Below are 20,999 nucleotides of genomic sequence, written 5' to 3' on the forward strand. Positions count from 1 at the left end.
GGCTGAAGTCAACCTTACTCACACTTAACTCAGTTAACTTACTCTAAATCTAGACTGCACTTATCTCTTTATGCATCACTGGGACTTCATTTAACTCACTCTAAATCTATATTGCACTTATCTCTTCCTGCATTACTCACACTTTGATATTGCTAGATGTTCATGTGGAAGTAATTACTATTTCCAACACTTCCCCTTAATTATAACCGTATGACTCAACATCATTCAAACATGACTCAACATGACTCAACTATACATGTTAGGCTTACAATAGAAATTGACTCAACTATTATTCAAACATGTCTGCTGGTCTAAGCCTCAATTAGGCTTATAAAGACTCAATACTTTTACAATTTTGCATTTTATTTTTCGTTTTTTTCCAAATTCTATATCCTCAAAATTGTTTATTCTTTGTTGCATGTTCTTGTTGCAGGCTCCATAATTCTTTATTTGTTATTACCACAATGTTTCTTTGACTTGCCTTGAATTTGTGCTGATCCTGTCTTCTACAATTTTCTCTTCAAATATTCGTTCAACTATGGACTGCTGCCACAACTCTCCATCTTCAAACTGTCTTCTTTCCTTTGCTTCTTGTGCTTTATATTCTTGACTTTCTTTCTACCACATTTCTTGATAGCATAATCTATCTCTTCTTGACTCCATTGTTGAAAAATAGTTTTAATGCATTCTTCTTTGTTTTTAGCAACTTCAATGTCTTTCTCTTCAATTTCATCATCAGGTATTGTTGTTTTTCTCTGTAGTTTGCACATTCAAGATCATCATTAGGCTTACATGTAAAATTATAATCATGCTCGTTTTTCTCATTTACCACTTCATTTAACTCTTTTATTCTAGCTATTTCTTTAAGAATTTCATCAATTTGTTCAATTGGCTTCTGAATGCATTTTTTGATGAACTTCAAATCTACATCAAACATATTAACAACTTTGTTTTCAACTTCTTCTCCCATGCTATTTTGAACACCCGCATATTAAAAAACAATGTTAAAAAACATCTTTGTGATGCGCTTCAGTAAGAGTATCATACTCTACCTCTTTCTTCTCCGCCTTCTTTTCGACTGAATGGAGGTTGTCTTCCACTATTATGTAGTAAGTGGATATTATCATAAAAAACTCTTCAATGACTTTATCCTTTTCTTGATCATCAACTGCTGCTAGATCACATATGGCTTCATATCTTGTTGCTGCAGTGCAGCTTCAACTTTCACTTTTTCATCAAATTCATCAACTATGAATGGATTCAACAATTCATATCTCACTTTGCAGTCATCATCCACAAGTGTTTTGTCACAGAGAGATTCACCATCATCTGCACCATCCATGTTACAATGGGGTCCTTGAGCATTTATATGCTCTTGCTCCGTTTCAGACACAGAGGCTTCAACTTCTCTTTGTAATATGTATTGCATCTTCTTCATCCATATGCATGTCTGCATAATGGGTTTCAATTTTATGGTCTTGACGACCATCATCCACTTTTGAGTGAGATTCTCCGAGCTCTGTTGTTATCTTAGAGTCTTGCTCATATACTTTCAAATATGCGATTGACTCAACAAATTGTGACACATCTTGTTGCTACATGTCACTCCGTGTTGCACCAAATTCTTCTTCCAAGGTCTTCTATGCTTCCTTGGAAGTTATAACTTTTGCTACCTTGCATAAAAACTTCTCATCCAATGTCTGTTTTACAAAATATAATGCTAAAACATCACATATTTCATCATATGGAGTATTAGATTGGTACTCAATTAACTTTTTACCTCGAAAACAAGTTAGCATTTTGATAACCCAAAAATCAAAATATTCACTAATAAACATAGGAGAAGCTACACCAATCAACCTCGATTTCTTCTTTGTACTTCATCATATGGAGTATTAGATTGGTACTCAATTAACTTTAGCATTTTGATAACCCAAAAATCAAAATATTCACTAATAAACATAGGAGAAGCTACACCAATCAACCTCGATTTCTTCTTTGTACTTCATCATATGGAGTATTAGATTGGTACTCAATTAACTTTAGCATTTTGATAACCCAAAAATCAAAATATTCACCAATAAACATAGGAGAAGCTACATGAATCAACCTTGATTTCTTCTTTGTCTTCTATTAGGTTGTTCACATGGCAATGATCTCTGCTTTTTCTTTTCGATTCATTTTCTTAATCTTTTTCAATCAATTGTGGTCTTTCCTTTGTCTTATAGCTACATTCTAGATTACATGAGGCTAATTTCTATGTCGTTCCCGGAAAACATCTCCAACTTAAAAGAAAACTTTTAATATGCCTTCTAAAGAACTTTGGTTCACACCTTTCGAATAGCCTTTAAAGCCTTTTGGAATAAAATTTTCGTTAAATATTTTTGGAATGATTTTTTTTTAAACCTTCACCATTCAAAACTTGTGTGAAGTATCCAGGGCCCTTCGAATTTTTTTTTAAAACCTTTGAACACGGGCGGAGTCTTATTTTTTTATTCATTCAAGGCGATGGTGAAGGGCAGCTGCCACTGCCTTTAACCTTTTCCTACGATTTTTTCTTCGCAAATAACAACCTCTTTAATGGGTATAGTGATGTGTGGTTTGAGGGTAAGTCTATTTGGGCGAAACTTGGGAGACCGTAGTTCAAATCTTATTGAGTACACTAACCTGTTGTGGTGGATGCTCGAGAAGCAGATTCCCCACCCCCACCTTGGCGGCACGAGAGTCTAGCTTTGCTAAAACCATAGGATCTTAGTATATTGACTTGCAGGTAGTAGGATGTATTCTTGGTGTTATAGTGGAAGTGAACCATAGGATCTTAGTAAATCGACTTGCAGGTAGTTGGATGTATTCTTGGTGTTATAGCGGCAGCGACGAGGATTGATTTGGGTCTTCCACAGATTAGCACTGGCAGTGACTGATTCACCATGTGTTTCAAAAAAAAAAAACCTCCTTAACGAAAGCATCGGCAAGCTTCCACTCGATGGCAGCGAATGGTGGCTTAGTATATCGACTTGCAGGTAGTTGGATGTACACTTGGTGTTATAGTGGCAGCGAACCATAGGATCTTAGTAGATCGACTTGCAGGTAGTTGGATGTACTCTTGGTGTTATAGCGGCAGCGACGAGGATTGATCCTGGGTCTCCCACAGATTAGGACTGGAGTGATCAATTCACCATGTGGTTAAAAAAAAAACAACCTCCTTAACAGAAGCATCGGCAAGCTTCCACTCGATCGCAATGAATGGTGGCTTACGGACAGCGAGAGTGGGTAGCCTTCATTCTCTGGCTGTGGTGGCAGTTATATTGGTTGCGATCCTAAATAAACAAACTATGCAACTCTGCAGACTGTAGCTACACATTTTTTTTATCATTAGATCCTCTAGTTTTGATATCAATTTATTGGAAAGGGAGAGGTACAAAATTTCATATAACACGAGCTATTTTATTGATAATACTCATTTTTTATTATTATTGATCACATAAATTTGATGAAGGGTATTTAAACTTTTTGACTACCCCAAAATATTAATTGCATGCGCTCACACTAACCTAACTCTCAATTAACTCACATACTAAATCTTAAAAACACCTAACTCAACTCAACATACATAGATGCCAGTATCTCTTGGAGAGCCAAAATTCTTATTGCTCAGTTAAGGACTAATTCTCATCAACTCTGTTGTGAAACAAGGCGCTTGAAAAGGCCAAAGGAAGTGTGGGAGGAAAGGGTATGCATATTTTTTGTTCTTCCAGAAAAGTGGAAACATAAAAACATTTAATTTTAGAATGTGAGGCCTTCAAAGACAATAGGGAAAATTATGCAGATATGCTGATAGCTAGCTCTTGGGATAATCTATTTAGTGAGGGGTTTGTCGAGAAACTGAGAGTATTTATTATGAAGCTTCAAAAAGGCCAAATACATCAAGCAGGAAATTGTCCCATAGGCTATTTTTAACCTCGTAGACATTAAAATAATTTCTTTCTTTCTTTCTTCTTCTCTTCCTACTCTCTACTACAATAATTACTATTTCCAACCTGCAAAAACAATAAGCGAGGTTCTAAAATTGAATATTTATATTCTTCGTTTCTTCCCCTCAATAATGGATAGTTCTCATAAAAAGTTTCTGCAAATGAATTTACAATCTTGATGATTGTTACCTGAGCACTGCCTCCCTCTAACTCTTCACCATGCATACTTACAAGACTAGAACCCAAAGGGTGAAGGGTTGGGTGGCTCTCCGATTGAGCTTGAATGTGTTGAGTAGAGATCGAATTTTCAACTGGGTTTTCAAGACCTGCAATTTCTGATTTGCTCACCTCATCCACACATGGCTGAGGGACCATGAAGGTATTCAACCCTCCCAGGTTGCTGGATTCTGTAAATTCAGACTCTAATGATCTATCCATCGCTGGTTGGGTACATCCTTGCAGACCACTTCCCCTTCCTAATGAGAAGGGCTGTAAAATTACCGTACGATAGGGAGAGAGCTCTTCTATGTCTCATGTAAGAAGCAGACGCAATGGTCTCACCTTCTGATTCTACATGATCTTTGAGTACTCTCAAGTGGGGAAGGGCATATGAATTGTCACATCAGCCAGTGTAGTTATGTACAGATCTCCCAGAATTCTAGATGGGTGGATTCTGTTCTATTGCGATGCTTCGCCACGGACACAGAGATCAGAGAACTTCAGAGCAGAAGCATTTGGGTACACACCCGTTTAGAGATTCACCTAATTGACATACATAATTTCTATTTGTGCTAAAAAAAATCGGCCTAGCCTCTTTCCTATTTATTCCTTCGTCCGCTGCATCAGTGTTTTAACTGGAGTTATCGATTGCTAATTGGAGTTTTAGTGTGTGGAGACAAACTAAATAAACAAATTCCTGCCTTGGTATAGTTTGGTTTAGGGTACTGGCGGATTATGCCACGCGTACTCTGTTCGCCCTTTGCACGGAATCCACGTATTTGCATAGATAGAGAATGGCTTCTCAATCCATTCCATTGGTGGAGTGAGCTATTCTTAAGAGAAATTATAATTTCCTGAGATAAGTTTGTTAGCAATGCAGCAGAAAGTTCGAAAATAGGGATACAGCGAAGAATTCGAGTGTGAGTAAGCGATCAGCATGACCTAATCCAGCAGAAATTTCGACTCTAACGAGGCTATCAGCATCAAAAGTGTTGCGTATGACATTTTATAAAATTTCGTCCATGCCTAAATCAGATTCGAGGTGTCCGTTAATAATAAAAGAAAAAAGAAAATCTGAAATGTACTTCACTCGATCTTTTAAAATCTTCTATATATTTTATATTCGAGTGAGTTCTCTTAAAAACAGAAAAGAAAGTTTGGTAAGCTTTCATAACATAGAAAGAAGAAAGTATTTTAACGTACATGAAGCTAATGATAGTTATTCAGCTCTTTTCGTGTGAAGTTTCAAAATAAATGCTCTGAGGTTAATGATAGCTATTTGGCCCTTTTTGTGTGAAGCTTCAAAATAAATGCTCTAAGCTTCTCGACAAACCCCTGGCTAAATAGATTATCCCAAAAGCTAGCTGTCAACGTATCTGCATAACTCCACAGCGTATCTGCATAACTGCACAACGTTTATTATATTTAATATTTTTATTAAAAAAATAAAAATTAATATAATATAATATTTTATATTTTATGAAAATTTTGAAATTAAGAAAATTAAATATGGTCTATTATATTTAGTATTTCAATTTATTCTTAAATATTCAATCAATCTTTTATAGTATATATGTTAAAATTGGCAACTAGGGCCAAACTCCATGTGGGTCATCTTATTTGTGGTAGCTGATAATTTTCTTGGATCCCTCTCATCGAGAGGTGCAGGATTGATCTAAAGATCCTCCAATTTCGATAAGTATTCATGGAGTTATGAATTTATTTGTGTTATAAGACAATTCGTAGCAACCAAATAAACCCTACATGTGCTCAGCGTTTTAGTATAACTTGAGAGTCATTTCACACACACTTCTATCTTGATTTCTCTCCACTTGTTTTGGCTTTTAGTGGAAGAGAAATCTAGGAGTGGAAGCTCAAGACGTTGGAGGAAAAGAGGCCACCCTAGTTGCAGCAAAGAAGGCATGCCAGCAAAGCGATGGAAGGGTTTTATGCGTTGACCTAAAGGAGATCAAGGAAGGGCCCTAAACGTTGTTCTAAAGTAGCCCTAAACGTTATCCTAAAGACATCCATAAACGTTGTTCTAATGCAACCCTAAACGTTGTCCTAAAGGTAGCCTTAAACTTTGTTCTAAGGCAGCCCTAAATGTTGTCCTAAAGGAAACCCTAAACGATGTTCTAAGGCAACCCTAAACGTTGTCCTAAAGGCATCCCTAAATGTTGTTCTAAGGCAGCCCTAAATGCTGTCCTAAGGGCAACTCTAAACATTATTCTAAGGTAGCCCTAAATGTTGTCCTAAAGGCAACCCTAAACGTTGTTCTAAGGTAGCTCTAAACGCTGTCCTAAAGGCAGCCCTAAACTATGTTCTAAGGTAGCCCTAAATGTTGTCCTAAAGGCAACCCTAAACTTTGTTCTAAGGCAGCCATAAATGTTGTCCTGAAGGCAACCCTAACGCTATCCTAAGGCAACCCTAACCTATGCTATCTCAAGGGTATCTTAGCCATTGTTAAGATGAAGATAGACATTGTCCTAAACATACCAATGGTGCCCTAGCCACAGGCATATGGTGCCCTAGGCGCAGGCCTAATGCGGTTGAAAAGGAGGACTGTTTTAAGGCCTAAAACAAGGCACCGAGCTGCTGAAAGGGGGCCGAGGGTAGGCCGAGTTGAAAAAGGGTTGTTTGGGGCAGCAAAAAGGTGGGCTGTAGGTGACAACGTGGGACTGTGGTAGGCCACAGTCCTAACCACCTCAAGGTAGGGACAACATAGAGAGTTTGAGGGCTCAAACATGCCCAGGATAGTAGTGCTAGTAAATGGGACAGCTGGGCTACATGGTGCTTCTAAGACACATGGGACAGCAGCAAAGTATGGCAAGGTAAAGGGGGCAGCGGCAAGGGGAGATCAGCAAGGTATAACATGACTGTTAGGGACAACAACTACAACAATATATCTAAGCAAAAATGGCAAGGGACAACTACATAGTAAATGGGACAGCAAAGGAATGCTAAGGAAAACATGGGACAACAACAAGCTTGGACAACATGGCAAGCATGGAAAGCATGGATAGCATGGAAGGCATGGAAAGCATGGACAACATGGAAAGCATGGTGCTGCAAGCACATGAGACATGTTGTATGTCAACATGGTTCAACATACCACATGGGACAACATTGTGGTAACATGATGCACCTCTGGCACATGGGATAATTGTGGTAGCATGGTAAAACAATGGTACATGGGACAACTGTGGCAGCGTGGTGTAACAATGGCACATGGGATAGTAGTGAAACATAAGGTGCAGCAGTATGATGTGTACAACATGGTCATGAGGTCTAGCATTGTGATGATGGGTGTAGCATGGTGCAACATGATGACGAGATGCAACACAATGATAGGTGAAGGAGTCACCTTGGAGAATCAGTTGAGGTAGCATGTCTTTAACTGATTTCATGTATTGTCTTCTTAGAGATGATCTATGCTCTTATCTAGATAAGTTAAAGTGTTGTCTTCTGTTGTAAATGTATTATCTCTCTCTCTCTCTCTTTGCTGAACTATTGAAGAACATATAATAAGAATTGATTAAGGGTTTCCCCACATTAGGGTTTGTCCCTGGCTAGCACTACATCTTGTGTCCTCTTGTCTTGGCTTGTCTTCTGCGATTTATGTTTATGTTCTATCTGCAGTTTATTTTAATGCTGATGTGATTGCTAACCTGGAAAAGATATTGAGCTAAATGTGAAAATTGAAATAAATTTCTCTAAGCATAGAACATACCTAAAATTAATATGGTATTAGAACTAAGGTGAAGACAAAACCCAAGCGAGAGTGAAAGAGAAATCATCAAAGATAGTTGGGAAAGGACAATATGATTAGTGGATTCCTCATCCCTCTTCAAATTCACCAAGGGTGAAGTCGAAGCAGAGTATATTATCATAATGGTGCAATGAAAGCTTCTAATGACCTACCTAAAAGATCATTTTATTGGGAAGTTCAGATATAAGGGTGGAAGGAAAGGTAGATGCCTTAGTTGTAATAAGTTTGGCCATTATGCGAAGGAGTGTTTGAATAGCAGGGACACATCTCTTGATGAAGATAACAATCATTCTAGGGATATCTTCAATGATCGAAGGAATGACAGGTAATGCATGTCATCAAGGAAATGACCAACTCTTCAAAGAAAGAAAGGAACCTGAGGTATGAAGAATCAAATAAGATAAAGAAGTGTTATCTTGTATTGGCCCTCTCCTTCAGATTCTATGGGAATCTGGCTTATTGATTGTAGTGCTTCAAGGCACTTCATTAGATAGAAGGGTGATCTCTCTAATTTAGTAGAGATGGAAACAATCATGGGATTATACTTGGAGCCGATGCCACCTATCCTGGAAAGGGTGTAGGGAATGTTACCCCTTAATTTAATGAGGGTAACTCGATTCATTTACGACAATCTGTTTATGTACTTGATCGCAAGAAGAACCTGGTTTCCATTTCGGCAATGGAAGTCAAAGGTTTTAGGGTGGAATTCATCGATGGAAAGGTACGTGTTTGAAAATGAAATTTTCAAAGATGCTTTTACTCATGGATTTAGGGTTAGAAATTTGTATCAAGTTGCAGGAGGTCCATTGGGGACCATGTCATTTGAAACATCTTGTCTACTTTATGGGGCCCTACCCAATATGAGTTAGATGGTGAGAGAGATGCATGAATTCAAAAAGAGCATGAAGGTACATGTTTGAGATGTACCGAAGGAAAATCTTACAAGGGGACCATTCCACTCATGTAGCAGGTCCACAAGTTTGGAACTCGAGGGGTTTGAGATTCATGTTTGGGAATATCATGTATGTAGGTGGAAGAAAGACCTCTATGGCTTGAAGTAAAACTCCTCGGGCATAGAATGAGAGGATTGATAGTTGTCTGATGAAGATGAGATTCACTAGGAGTGAAACCGATCCAAACCATTTCTCGAAGGTTGTGGATGATAGACCTCTCATACGACTCCTTCTGAGGACAACCTATTTCTGACAGGTGCAAACCCTCTCATTTGCAGAAGTAAGAGGGATTTGGATTCCAGATATGGAATGGTAAACTGCAAGCCCATAACTACCTCGAGGATCTTAACTTTCAGAAGTTATATGGTTGTGATGCCGACCATATTTGGGAAATGCACGATGAGATCATATATGGTTCAGCCTCACTAGATTGGTACCAAGAATATTTTGAGATATCTTCGAGGCACAATCTCTCTTGGATTGAGATACTACTGAAAATGTGAAGATGAATGATTATTCGAATGTTGACTGGGTAGGTAGTGTGGAGGATCACAAGAGCACTTCTGAGTGCCAGTTCTCTTTGGATTCTGCTTTAATATCATGGATGAGCAGGAAGCATAAGTCAGTTGCTATAAGCACCGCTGAGACTGAATACATAGCTACGAGTATGATCTCATGTGAAGCTGCCTGGTTGTGGAAGCTCCTTATTGAGTTGTTTGTACACATGATGGATACCACCATGATCTTCTGTGTCAACCAGGGGGGATTCGATTGTTGAGGAATCCCGTATTCTATTATTTCTCCAGTATATAGACATCATATACTACCTTATTTGGGATATGGTACGTCGATGAGCGAGGAGGCTCTATCACATTGAGACTGATGTACAAGTCACAAGCATTCCGTCAAAGCCCTGGGGAAAGGTCAAATTTATGACTTTCCTAAACGACTTGGAGTCACTAAGAGACCCTCTTATGAGGGTCCTGCATGTTGCATGCATTGATCTCTTGGAGCTCTGGGGGGCTTGGGGTACTTATTGGAGCAACAATCGACCATAGGGCGACTCACCCTCCCCTAATGGTGCATTGTGTACAGGGTGAATGGATCATCCTTCCCCTGTGATACCCCGTGGCGACTTAGGGACAGGATGAGTGGTTATCCTATTGAGGCATCCTACCCATGCAGTCTAGGACTCATGGGAAGTACCTCTCATCTGGAAAATGAGTAGGGAAATGGGGTTAGGGACCATAGTAGTACTATCGATGAACGCATTATTTTATCTAATGTACTCCCTATGCTAGGATGAACTCCATTGATCTGGGATCAATAAAACTGATTTGGGATCAGTATGAGTGGTTTGAAACACTCTCTTGTGATATTGATCTGGGATCAATGAAACTTACTTTGGGTCAATAAGTGTGGTATACCACACTCTCTTCATATGGAACTAACTTCGAGTCAATAGAGAATGGTATGAGACATTCTCGATCAATTCTTATTCTTCATGGTTTAGCAGAGCTCATCATAGTAGAGCAGAGTAGAGCAAAGAAGAGCAGTGCAGGGCACTGATGGCAGAGATAGTACAGTCAAACAGATGGATCAACGGATGGAGTTCTCCCTAGTTGGGAGGGAGTGTTAAAATTGGCAACTAGGGCCAAACTCCATGTCAGTCACTTTATTTATGGCAGATGATATTTTTCTTGGATCTCTCTCATCGAGAGGTGTAGGATTAATCTAAAGATCATCTGATTCCGATAAGTAGTCATGGAGTTATGAATTTATTTGTGTTATAAGACAATTCGTCAAGGTCGGCCAACAACCAAATAAACCCCACATGTGCTCAACATTTTAGTATCAGAGGAGATGACTTGAGAGTCATTTCACACAAACTTCTATCTTGATTTCTCTCCACTTGTCTTGGGTTTTAGTGGAAGAGAAATCTAGGAGTGGAAGCCCTATACATTGGAGGAAAAGAGGCTTCCCTAGCCGCAGTAAAGAAGGCAGGCCAGTGAAGCGATGGAAGGGTTATATGCGTTGACCTAAAGGAGCTCAAGGAAGGGCCCTAAACGTTGTTCTAATGTAGACCTAAACGCTATCCTAAAGGCAACCCTAAACATTGTTTTAAGGAAGCCCTAAATATTTTCCTAAAGGCAACCCTAAACGTTGTTCTAAGGCAGCCATAAATGTTGTCCTAAAGGCAGCCCTAAACGTTGTTCTAAGGTAGCCTTAAACATTGTCCTAAAGGCAGCACTAAACATTTTTTTAAGGCAACCCTAAACAATGTCCTAAAGGTAGCCCTAAAAGTTTTCCTAAAGGAAGCCATAAACGTTGTTCTAAGGTAGCCTTAAACACTGTCCTAAAGGTAGCCCTAAACATTGTTCTAAGGCATCCCTAAATGTTGTCCTGAAGGCAACCCTAACGCTATCCTAAGGTAGGCCTGACCTACACTATCTCAAGGGTATCCTAGCCAATGTTAAGATGAAGATAGATTCTATCCTAAACATACCAATGGTTCCCCAATCGTAGGCATATCATGCCCTAGATTCAGGCCTAATGCGGTTGAAAAGGAGGACTGTTTTAAGGCCTAAAATAAGGCACTGAGCTACTGAAAGGAGGCCGAGGGTAGGTCGAGTTGAAGAAGGATTGTTTGGGGCAGAAAAAAGGTGGGCTGTAGCTGATAGCGTGGGATTGTGGTAGCCCACAGTCCTAACCACCTCAAGACAGGGACAACATGGAGAGTTTGAGGGCTCAAACATGCCCATGACAACAGTGCTAGTAAATGGGACAACTGGGCTACATGGTGCTACTAAGACACCTAGGACAGTAGCAAGGTATCGCAAGGTAAAGGGGACAACATCAAGGTATAGCATGATTGTTAGGGACATCAGCTACAACAATATATCTAGGCAACATTGGCAAGGGACATCTGCATAGTAAATGGGACAATAAAGGAATGCTAAGGCAAACATGGGACAACATCAAGCATGGACATCATGGCAAGCATGGCAAGCATGGACAACATGGCAAGCATAGATAGCATGGACAACATTGCAAGCACAAATAGCATGGAAAGCATGACAATCATGGACAACATGGCAAGCATGGTGCTGCAAGCACATGATACATGTTGTATGTCAACATGGTTTAGCATACCACATGGGACAACAATGTGGTAACATGATGCAACTATGTCACATGGGACAACTGTGGTAGCATGGTATAGCAATGGCACATGGGATAGTTGTGGCAGCATGGTGCAACAATGGCACATGTGACAACAATGCAGCATAAGGTGCAATAGTATGATGTGTCCAACATGGTCATGAGGTCCAGCATTGGCAAGGGACATCTGCATAGTAAATGGGACAGCAAAAGAATGCTAAGGCAAACATGGGACAGCAACAAGCATGGACATCATGGAAATCATGGAAAGCATGGACAACATGGCAAGCATAAACAACATGGAAAGCATGGAAAGCATGGACAACATGGCAAGCATGGTGCTGCAAGCACATGATACATGTTGTATGTCAACATGGTTCAACATACCACATGGGACAACAGTGTGGTAACATGATGCAACTATGGCACATGGGACAGCTGTGGCAGCCTGGTGCAACAATGGCACATGGGACAACAGTGCAACATAAGGTGCAACAGTATGAAGTGTACAACATGGTCATGAGGTCCAACATTGTGATGATGGGTGCAACATGGTGCAGCACGGTGAGGTGCAGCATGATGACGAGATGCAACACAATGATAGGTGAAGGAGTCACCTTGTAGAATCAGTTGAAGCAAGATGTCTTCAACTGATCTCATGTGTCATCTCCTTAGAGATGATCTATGCTCTTATCTAGATAAGTCAAAGTGTTGACTTTTGTTGTAAATGTATACTCTCTCTCTCTCTCTCTGCTGAACTATTGAAGAACATATAAAAAGAATTGATCAAGGGTTTCCCCACATTAGGGTTTGTCCCTAGCTAGCGCTACACCTTGTGTCCTCTTGTCTTGGCTTGTCTTCTATGATTTATGTTTATGTTCTATCTGTAGTTTACTTTAATGCTGATGTGATTGCTAATCTGGAAAATATATTGAGCTAACTGTAAAAATTGAAATAAATTGCTCTAAGCATAGAACATACCTAAAATTAACAATATATGATAATTTTTATAATTCAATCTTTTATATTATATGTGATAAATTTTAAAAATAATTATAATTAAATATTTATAAATTTTAAAAAATTATATTAATACACTAACAAATATATTTTTACATTTCAATATAATAAATCAAAATATAATATTTTTGTTTTATAAATAATAGTAAAATTAAATATATAATTGGAATATTTATATTAAAATATTATTATAAAGAAAATATAAATATTTTAATAATAATCAAAACTGAATTTCCATATATCTATATATACATAAATTGTAAATTTTGAAATGTCTATTTTTATCCTGATAGAGGGTGTGAAGACAAGGGGCCGCACCCAAACTTAGGATGAGAGCCAAGGAAAATGGAACATGATGCCCTCCACTTGAGAGTTTAAATGCATACAAGTATGCTACATGAATAGAGGGGAGTGAGGCAATTTGAAGGAGTCTGTGGCGTAGCAAATTTGATTCGTGCAAGGTTTCGGGAAGGTACATTCAACCTAGTTTTTGTACTATGAAGGAAGGTTTCCACTCATTATGAGAGGAAATGTTCGGGGCCAAGTAAATTATGCTAAGAGGTAGTGAGATGGAGATCAGTTGGTGAAGAACGAATGCCTCTACATGTATTTAATTGACCAACCATGGAGATCAAAGAACATAATTGGAGGTGTTGGAGTTAGATTGTTGAAGCTCTCAGGTTTGGTCTTTATCCTTGGAGGAAACTTTTTCAAGCATTACTCTCCAACTTCAAAGCCATCTTTCAAAGCCTCCAAGATTTGCAAGTTTGGGTTTTTGGTTATTCCAATTTGCAATTTAGTTTTAGTTTTAGACTCTCTTGTCAATGGCTTCAGTTCCATCTCAGGATTTGTAGACTTTTAGTTTTTCTTTCCTTCTTTGGGTTTAATTGTTCTAGGGGGACTCATTTTTCCTTCAGGCTAACTCCAAGCTTATCTCTATCCCCTTCTTTCTATCTCCTTCTTCCTTTCTCTCTCTCTTTGTTAGGATTCCCTTGGTTTCTCCTCACCTATATAGGCTCTCTCCTTTGAATCCTCTCTCCTCCTCTATTCTCCATCTCTTCCCTCCCTTATTCCTCCTCTTTCCTCATAATATATTGGCTTTTTCTACTTCCTCTGCCTGTCTCTCCATGTTATCCCTCTACTCTTTCTAATACGAGTCTCCATTTCATGTCCATTTAATAAAGATTTTTTCCTTTTTATATCCACCTCCCGATCCTCTTCCTTTCATTATGGTTAGATGTAGACCATCTAGATCGGATCATAGTGGTAGGCAGGGACACCCCAATCTCACCCTGCTTTCTAATCTCAATTGAGCTCAAGTAGTTGAGCGAGAACTGATAGAATGCTACAAGGATGTAATCCCTACAATTATTCAAAGATTCATCTCTGACATGGAAAAACAAGTTAGGCAACCTCAAAGATTCATTCTTGATAGACATGTAGAGTAGGAGATATGAGACTCAAAAACAAATATTGGGAATTCTACCAGGTCAGAAAAACCTCATACATGCAAACAATCAACTCATATTGGCATATAAAAACTTTAATGGAAAGGGTTCCCATAGATAAGACAGATACACAACAAGAGTTAATCATATGCATGCCAAGCTACTTGAGAAGGTGGACAAACTTAATATTAAGGTCACGCTTCTGGCTAAAAACCTAATAAACATGGACCTTCCTTTTTCTGATTGTAACCGAAATCCACAACCATAAAGCCCCAAGGAAACCCATGTGGAATGAGCATCAACAAGACAATTATGTGCAACAACACTTCAATTTCATGTTTTATTTTTTATTTTTTTGTTATTAAATCTAGTTCTAGTTTTCTATACTACAAATTTTTCCATTTTTTTCTTAACAATATGAATAATAATAAAAAAATGTTTCATGCTGCTAGTCTGTATAGAACAATAACTATAAATATTAATGTAAATATTATTTTTTAAGTAATATAAATATCGCGATCTTGCCCCCTAAAAAAGAAAAGACACACATATTAATACATGGGAATTGAACATTAAAAAAAAATGGAAACATTTTTTCCAACTACCCAAATTATGTTTCATTAACAAATTATAAATTAAATCATATATATATATATAATTATATAATATGCTAAAATTGAATTATATATCTAAAGTGAAAATCATTTTAAATTATTATTAATAATAAAATTAGTTTAAAATATCAAAATTTCAAAAAAACAAAGGTGAAATCAATAGAAATGAAATAAAATTATCCATAAAGTTACATGACTTAATATAAAGAAGTGTCTCGTAACATAGTCAATCACAATTAAATATTTAAAAAAATCTACACATATTTCATTGAATTTTCTTTTCCTTTCTTTAAATTTAAGATAGTTGGCGTTTATAACTCACTTAAATTATTTTCCATTTCTCATTTATTTTTATTTAAATTTGATTATTTATTTTTCATTAAAAAGAAAGTTATCATGAATATTAAATGTGTTTAATAAGGTAAAAGTTTAGTAATTTCATTATATTTTATATTTCTATATAATAACAAGGCCAAAAAAAGTCAGTATTTTAAATTTATTATATATATAAATATGTATAAATAATAATAATAATAAAAATAATATAAATTTTAACAAAATAATCTCTCAAAGCAATTGAGAAAACTAATCATACTTCCATTAAAAGGTAAATAGATAATTAACTTATGTTGACAAATATAAGTTGAGCTCAACATTAGAAATTATCACCATCATCAAAAGTCGATGGGGAGCAAAGTGACTAAGCTAATCTAGAAAAGAATGTACAACCCAAACCTTGACTCCTATTACAAAGACTAACCCCTGAGTAAGCTAACAAAATTTATTCAAATTAACATTTGAAATTATAACCATAGTTAAAAGTTGATTGGGGGAGAAGTGACTAAACTAATGTAAAATAACAAGTACAACTTGGACCCTGACCCCTACTGCAAAGATTGATCGCCGACTTCCTCAATTTTGATATGAATTGGTATAGTGTGCTAAAATGAACTCCTTGATTGCAAAGACTAACCCTTGAATTAATCTTAATCCCTCAATGCAAGGGTTGACCCCTGATTTCCTTTTTTTATAAGAATTTCGTATTATATTCCAAGTTAAACCCTAACTGCAAAAACTGGCCCTTAACTACACCCAATATGTCATTGAAATTGACCTTCAACAATTATACCTTGCAAGGTGGTAAGACCAACCTATGATCCATTAAAGAGATTGCTCAAAGAAGAAAGAGTCGTAGCTTGGATGCCATTTGTCAATGAAGAGGACACCTCCAACTAACTGGGAAAGAAAGGAGTTGGACCAATTTAGTTTGAAAATGACAAACAATGAAGTATAAGAGAGCATCTAAGGTATGCGGGACTCATTCCTAGTTCCTTGTGTCATCCAAGCACCATGCCCAGATACGTAATGAGTCCTAGAAGAGGAGTTTAAAACTAAGGAGTAAAGAGGACCTCTAGATCCATGGAGGAAGACTCTCGCATAGCTGCTCAATCGAGGAAAGTAACCATGAGATTTTATTCAAGTAGTCCCTCCTACATTAGGCCATAAGTCCACTTTATTGAAGAATAATTTATGCTAGAGAATCACTCAATATCTAATTCAGAAGTTAATGCAACCATTATGAGGTTGATACCAAAGGTGGGTCACACAAGAGGAAGAAGAAATTAGAATCTACATGAAATTAAGATTTAGTGGCACACCAATGCTCTGATTGTAAAAGTAATGCAAGACAAAGGTGATGAATGTTTTCAAATGGTTTCTATGCTCAAGAGAATCCTTAAAGGAGTCAATCAACTGCACAGTCAAATCATGAGCATGAGCGGTAGTCTAGCTCACTTAGAAGCACACCTCATCTATAAAAGTCTTACTATCTAGCAGCCCCAAACACTAGTATTTTTCACATTGATATTCTATTTAGATTTATATGATTTTCTAAAATGATTCATGATCAATGATTTATGTTTGCAATTATAGACTATTGAATATGCATAATCTTTGGAATGTCTCGGTTTTGTAGGATCATTGATACATCCCTGCTTTTCTGTGGATGAGTAGTGTAATTGAATTATATGTGGTATTGAGCATAATATTTTAAATCTTTCTCTTCTAATCCCCATTTTGGTAGAAAACTATAAACATGATGTTATTATCTATGCAGTTTCATGATTATGAAGTAATGAAAAGGAAAAAAAAGACCTTCATAATACATATAGCTGCATATATGTATGTTTTTTCTTTGACATTTTTTTATATCTTTTTATTTTTATTTTTAACCTAACATGCATAAAATTATATATAATTTTAAAAATAGTGTATTAAAAGTATTTATTTTTTTATGGCTTTAATTAAATTTAAATATAAAACTTTGAAATACCATGATTACAAATACCATCAACATTATCTAAATAATATTATCTATATATATATATATATATATATATATATATATATATATATATATAATGAATGATTTCATTTATTTATTTTATGGAGATATTCATTTATTTATTTTATGAAGATATTACATATAATTTTATTAATAAAAATAAAATTGCAATATTACAAATTGAATTAATCCAACTTATTATTTTTATTACATTTTACATTTTATTTTATTTTTAACTTAATACTTTAGTACAACATCTCTTCCCAACTTTGTTGTATAGTTCCTTTGAGAAATACCATTGCTGTGAATATTGGAATATTTTAATGTATTGTTGAATAATATTAAAAATAACATGTAGATCTACAAAAATTACCATGTAACAATGGATAGCAATCTAAAGGTTCTATTGTAGTGAGAGATTATGGAGCACCTTGTAACTATAAACACGTCCTTCTTGTATAAATTAGATCTCTAACTAGAACACCTACAACTTGAAGGGTTTTATGTGCCCAAAGTAGTCCATATATTGGATTTGAAACAACAAATTCATCAATGTCATCAAATTTCTCTTCTTCATCTAAGGTAATCAAAGAGGCATATTTGAGATCCAAATGAACAAGAACTAGTGGATCAATAACAATCTCTTCTTTAGTTGCATGTAAGGGGCCCTCTTCAAATTTGATATTCATTTCAATGGAAAGTTTTTTACTGAAAGGATTGAATATCGTGTATCCCTTAACATCATGAAAATATCCCAGAAAAGTGCACTCTTGACTTTAGGGATTCAAAGCCCTCATTTTCTCTAATGGAATATGCACCCATGCATGAGATAGAAACACACTAGAATTGTTTACTTTATGTTTTTGACCACTCCAAGGTTCCAATGGAATGGCCCTCTTCAACACTTTGTGAGGAACTCAACTTTGGATGTAGGATACACACTTGATATTTTAGCACAAGGATTTGACATAAGGGACTTAGATTATACCATGTATTTTTCCATCTATTTCAAATATTCATTCTTCCATTCCAAAAATTCATTCTACGATGGAGTATAAGGAATTATATGCTACAACTCAATACTTGCTTCTACACAAATGTTGGATATATTTATTCATATACTCCCCCACATTGTCAATACATATAACCTTGATTCCCTTTCGTAACTACTCTACAAGAGAACTAAAGTCTTTGGAACACTCACAAACCTCTATTTTTTTCTTGAGAAAGTATACTAGGGGTACTTTGATTAGTCATTAATGAAGTTCAAAGCATACATGTCCCTACTCATGAATGTGAGAGGAAATGGACCCATAATATCATTATAAACAAGTTGGAAGACTTCTGCATGTCTTTCCCATTCCAAATTTTTTATCTAGATGTTTTCCTAGAATGCATCCCTAACATAGACCATTGGAATGTTCAATGTTTAGAAGTCATGTCATCATAACCTACTTGTTGATGTTATCAATTACATTGATATTATTCATTTCAAGAATATGGATCATTTGATGAATTTGATTCCTCTTGCATGCATTTTTGTCATGAATGGAATTATTGCAGGAAGCACATGTCACATTATCCTTCTTTTCTTTCCTAGTTTTAGAGTTGTAGGACTCCTATATTGTAGATTTTTTTTATTGCACTCCTTCTATGATCTTCGTCTTTCTTGCCTTGGAATTGTTTTTTAAGTTTGCTTCTACTCTTGATTACCTCATTTTTAATAAGTGCATATGCCTCTTTTGTCTTGAGGGAACCCATTTGAATACATTTATTTTTCTCATGGGTAAGAGATGTAGTAAAATTGTCTAATGAAGGCATCTTCCAAGAAATTCCTAATGCGGATTTTGTTGGTTAGAAGGTAGAAAGAAAAACTAAGTATTTAGGACTTGATTTGGATATAACCGAAAGAATGAGTTTCTCTTTCTTTTTATTTATACAACATTAAAGGAAATTTCAACCTAAAAGTGCCCATGAAATTTTCATGTACATAATATGTAAGGCAATCAAAATATTTTAAATTTAAAAGAAGTACATGTAAATATTTTGGAGGGGAAATTAAGAAACTATTTTTTTTTTAAATTGTATTTTTGGCTTATTTACTTAAATGTTTACTCAAATTTCAAGTGTAGACACTTGTTATATGCGGAATTAAATTATGCACCCAACGAGTACCCATTATGCATACTTTTGAGAAGACCCACAATGATAAAAATTGAATATACGTTTTTTTTAATTAATTAATTAATTTTATTTTATTTTTATTTTTATTTTTATTATTATTATTATTATTATTTTTTTTTTTTATATTGTATCTTCAATTTTTATCAATGTGGGTCTTCTCAAAAGTATGCATAATGGGTATTTGTTGGATGCATAATTTAATTCCACATCCAATTTTTATTTTTTATTTTTTTATTTTATTTTTATTTTTATTTTTTTTATTTTTATTTTTATTTATTTATTTATTTATTTATTTATTTTATTGTATCTTCAATTTTTATCAATGTGGGTCTTCTCAAAAGTATGCATAATGGGTATTTGTTGGATGCAGAATTTAATTGCACATCCAATGAGTGCGTACACTTGAAATTTGAGTAAACCTGTATCGATACAAGCCAAAAATACAATTAAAAAAAATTAGTTTTCTTCTTTTCCCTCCAAAATTTATAACTCTTGTTTTATTATTTTCCTATTATTTTATTATTTTTCCTCTTGTTTTATTATTTTCCAATTATGTTATTATTTTTCCTTAGGAGGCCACTTCTAGGCTGAACTTTCCTCTGATGCATAATTTTAGTTAAAGTAATAGTGATTCAAACTTGGTGAAGAAACCATGGATAATGTTGAAGTTTCTCGAGCTCAAACCAATGAGCTCATCCTTCAAATGATGTCCTCTCCAATCATCTTTCTCCTCATAGAATCATTTTAACATACTGTTAACTTCATTGGTGTTTTTGTTTGAAAATTTATACCAATAAAAACAAATATATCTAATAATTGAATGCTTCATCCATTCAAATAAACAAAATTTCCTTTTCAACATGGGAATTTGGTTCAGTCTCAATTTCCATTGTGATATTGTATAAGCCTTTACTCCGCAAAAGGATAATCCCCTATGAATTCCATTAATTTTAATTGATTAATGTGAGGAATATCTACCAAGATCAATCCATCCCATCTGGTGCACTAAAATTTGTGTCTTCGACCAGTAAACTTGTGTAATAATCCCTTAGATTCAATCAAGCTCCAATATCACCCATGTTTTCCATCCATAGTAGTTGATTTGTATGAGGATTATTTGGTAAGACTAATTTATACCGTCTCATGCACTCAAAATTGTGTCTTCCACCTGCAAACATAAAGACTCATCCCTTAGATTTGATCAAGATCTGATACCATGTAAGATTTAGCTCATCGTCATGTGAGAGGATCTAGAATCTAATTTAGAAAAACCACAACTAATCATTTTAGAGAAGAGAAGAGAAGAAGAATTAAT

This window comes from Pinus tabuliformis, chromosome 6 (assembly GCF_031772625.1).
Source record: "Pinus tabuliformis cultivar Carrire ecotype Pingquan chromosome 6, CPIR1, whole genome shotgun sequence".
Classification (NCBI taxonomy): domain Eukaryota; kingdom Viridiplantae; phylum Streptophyta; class Pinopsida; order Pinales; family Pinaceae; genus Pinus; species Pinus tabuliformis.